Source organism: Trichosurus vulpecula, chromosome 1 (genome assembly GCF_011100635.1).
Source record: "Trichosurus vulpecula isolate mTriVul1 chromosome 1, mTriVul1.pri, whole genome shotgun sequence".
NCBI classification, from domain to species: domain Eukaryota; kingdom Metazoa; phylum Chordata; class Mammalia; order Diprotodontia; family Phalangeridae; genus Trichosurus; species Trichosurus vulpecula.
In genome coordinates this window covers 218,784,801-218,788,721 of record NC_050573.1, presented here as the reverse complement: position 1 = coordinate 218,788,721, position 3,921 = coordinate 218,784,801, and the positions used below count along the sequence as shown (strand labels likewise).

The window sequence follows — 3,921 nt, the reverse complement described above, 5'->3', positions numbered from 1 at the left end:
AATCAGATTATGGATTAGAAACACAACATTCATTATATTCAACCATGTATCTTTTATTCAGGTCTTTATTTCTACTGCGGTACAGTGAAATGGGCAGTGGATTGGGAATGAGCAGACACGTTATAGCCTGAGTTTTAGCAGGTTAACATTTAATAAAGTACAGGCATTGTAGGACTCAATTGCCTCAGCAAAACAAAATAACTGGATAAGGTATATTGTCTTCTAACTCAATGTTTTTATGATTTTTTCAGGAACAATTCCATATACTGTTTAGTTTCTCAAAGAGTAAGCTAACAAAGCACAAGCTCTGGCAGGCCTAACCAAGCTGGGAAGAAATAAACCATAACATTACCAATGATATCTCATCTAAGTTCTAGTTAGCTAGTTTAGAGACTCAACACCATGTGGTTGACCACCAGGTAATTGACACATTTGGCATAGCAACACATGAAACAGGCTAATATGAGGTGGACAGTTTCTGAGCTCAATAAAAAAGTATCTGCATAGGCATATTTCAAATGAACTGAAATTGAATATGTTCAAGAATAATAGTTATAATTATAATGATCATCACCTTTTCAAACAATCAATGGGTGATTGATTTATAGTCTATATCATAAAATATTGCATGTTTAACAACCTATGTAACCCTATATAACCTCATAGTTTGTGTGCACATATGGATCCATAACTATTATCATAACTTGTGTGTATCTGATGGTTAGGAGAGATTCAGGGGGAATGGGGTGGCAGTGAAGAAACTGCAGTTATTTCAATAATGTAAAACCAGTATCAGAGCATCTAGCTTCCCATAATTTCAGTAAATTTAGGGGGTAAAAGTAGAGAGATTTTATTTTCCCCCAAATTTGAAAATGTTTCTTAGGCAATCAAGTTAAATTTTCACCTCATGAAATCCATTGTTCAGTTTAAGTTATTAAATCAAATAAGTAGTTAATAAGTATCTACTATATATGATATTGTGATAAATGTTGAAAGTCATAAAAAGATTAGTAGGGGAAGTATTCTCTAGGAGTACTCTCAAAGAACTTTCAATTGGTTACAATGTATAAGAAATTGTGACATTATAGTCAACTAGCTCTTTAAATCAATTATTTTGCAGCTTTGCTCTTATAAATCATATCAAGATAGGTCATTTTAATAATGGGGAAAGAGAAGTGTTTATGTGAACATGTGCAGGATGTGGTACCAGAGGTGAACAAAGTGCTGGAGAAAATGAAAGCATTTTGCCAGTGTGTCCATGGTGGAGACTGAAAAGGCTACCCTGAGAAGATGATTACAGATGTGATCAACATTGGCATTGGGGGTTCTTACTTGGGTCATCTGGTAGTGATAAAAGCCCTGAAGCCCTACTCCATAAGAGGTCCTCCAATCTGGTTTGTCTCCAATATTGATGGCACACATAGTACCAAGATCCTTCCTGAACTCAACCCAGAAATCTCACTCTTCATCATTGCCTCAAAGACATTCACCACCTAGGAGACCATCACCAATGCAGAGACAGCCAGGGAATGGTTCCTTAAGGCAGCAAAGAATCCTTCAGCTATGGCAAAGTACTTTGTGGCCTTGTCTGCCAATGCACTGAAAGTTCAAGATTTTGGAATCAACACTCCAAATATGTTTGAATTCTGGGACTGGGTTGGTGGATGTTACTAATTGTGGTCAGCTATTGGCCTCTCCATCACCCTGTATGTTGGTTTTGATAACTTTGAGCAGCTGTTGTCAGGGGCTCAATGGACAATCACTTCCTCGACACCCCACTGGAGAAGAACACCCCTGTGCTACTTGCCATGCTGAGCATCTGATACATTAACTGTTTTGGATGTGAGACTCAGGCCCTGTTACCCCATGACCAGTATATGCACCACCTTGCTGCTTATTTCTAGTAGCGTGACATGGAGTCTAATGGGAAATACATCACCAAGTCAGGAGCCTGAGTTGACTACAGTATAGGCCCCATTATGTGGGGAGAGCGAGGAACCAATGGACAACATACTTTCCACTAGCTTATTCACCAGGGTACTCAGTTGATCCCTTGTGACTCATCCATCCCTGTTCAGACACAGAATCCAATCCAGAATGGCCTTTATCACAAGATTCTTCTAGCCAACTTCCTAGCTCAGACTAAGGCCCCGATGAAAGGAAAGTCAGCAGAAGAGGCACACAAGGAGCTGGAGACTGCAGGAAAGAGTGGTGATGCCCTGAAGAAGCTGCTACCTCATAAGGTCTTTGAGGAAAATCATCCTACAAATTCCATTCTTCACAAAGCTCACTTGTTCCATTCTCGGAGCCTTGATTGCCACATATGAGCACAAGATCTTTGTTCTGAGTGTTGTCTGGGAGGTCAACAGTTATGATCAGTGGGGAGTGGAGATAGGAAAGCAATTGGCCAAGAAAATTGAGCCTGAATTGGACTCTGATAAACCTGTGACCTCTCATGATGCCTCAACCAATGGGCTGGTCAGCTTTATCAAACAGCACCAGACCTAAATCATGAAACAGTTGCTGTTGCCTCTGTGACCCAGTCTATTGTACTGTGATATGATCTGTGTTGTAGTGACCACTTGGTTCTTTCCTGCCCTGTCACAAAGAGATCCACTTGTCATCCCTTAAGGCAGGCCAGTTCAGTCTGGTGAGCTTTTAATTTTTTGGTCCTTAATGTCGCATGCAAGCTCACAATATCCTTCCTTTGCACTGATACAAGTTTTCAGCCTTTCCACAATGTTCAGGGTTTCAATGTCATGTGCAAGCTCACAACATCCTTCTCCATGTTGTCATAACCACATGCCTGCCTTTGCCTTCATAGCAAATTTATAAAATTAGGGTTTTGAAAATTGGAAATGTTTTTATGAATTAAGGCACTGTAGCATATAAAATGGACACACAATCAGTTATTAGTACTAAATCATTTAAAATCATTTAATAGGTTTTAAATATAAAATATTTTCCATGGTTTTCCTCTAACTTGTAGCTTTATTCATGTATATGATATAGGAATTATATCTTCACAAAGGAGAAATTAGAGAAAGAGGTGACACATAATTTTCAAAACTGGATTAAGCATTTCACATGTAAAATTGCATTGATTGATAAGATGGTAAATTGTGAAGAGGGCAAAATTATTTTCCTGCTTGAAATATCTATCTGATAATTTTAAGAGAAAGAGAGAATCATTTTCCAATTCAAGACTTCATGATGTAACAACTGAAATTTTCTGAAGCTTCAGGTGAATTATGTGTTTTTAATGTGATGTTCTTGATGTTCCTTTTATAGCTCTATTAATAAAATTAGAACCATAAGGCTTGAGCTAATAGTTTTATTAAATTTTATTGAGTTTATATGAAATCTTCCTATATGATCTTGGAACCTGAGAAGGAGACCTGAAAGGAAAAACACCTTCTGGGCTATCCTGAGAATTCAGCTTGTTCTAGAAATATATGTCTCTTGCTTCCTCTGAGAATTGCTAAATCAGGCAGAAAGAACTCCACAGTGCATAGGGTAGAGTATTGACTATACTTTTGATCTTTTTTAACTATATCAAGAATTTTCAGTGAACAGGTGGAATTCAACAAAAGACTTTGTTCTTTTTTCCCCCATGTCTCACTGCCACTGTATCAAAAGGGACTGTGGGGGGCACACTGATTCCTGGCCTCATAATTTTCTTCTGGTCTTCTATAAAATGTTGTATTGCATGTACTACTAGTGTGTCCTCACAGAGTGGCTTTACAAAGACAAAGTTAACTTAGGTTTTTTTTTTCCTGTAATTATTATTTTATTTAACTCATGGTGTTTGTGTAAATCTCCTCCCTCATTCTGACTATATATCGATATAGAGATGGTGATTCCTAAGAGAAATGACTCCCAAGAATCAAAGTGTGGAATCATGAAATTGTAATCCACTGC

General features: G+C 37.8%; 1 pseudogene; it reads left to right on the top strand.

Moving 5' to 3' along the window:
• The first annotated feature begins 1,161 nt into the window (after positions 1–1,161).
• Positions 1,162–2,508, top strand: LOC118836075 (annotated as a pseudogene).
• Positions 2,509–3,921: the final 1,413 nt, after the last annotated feature.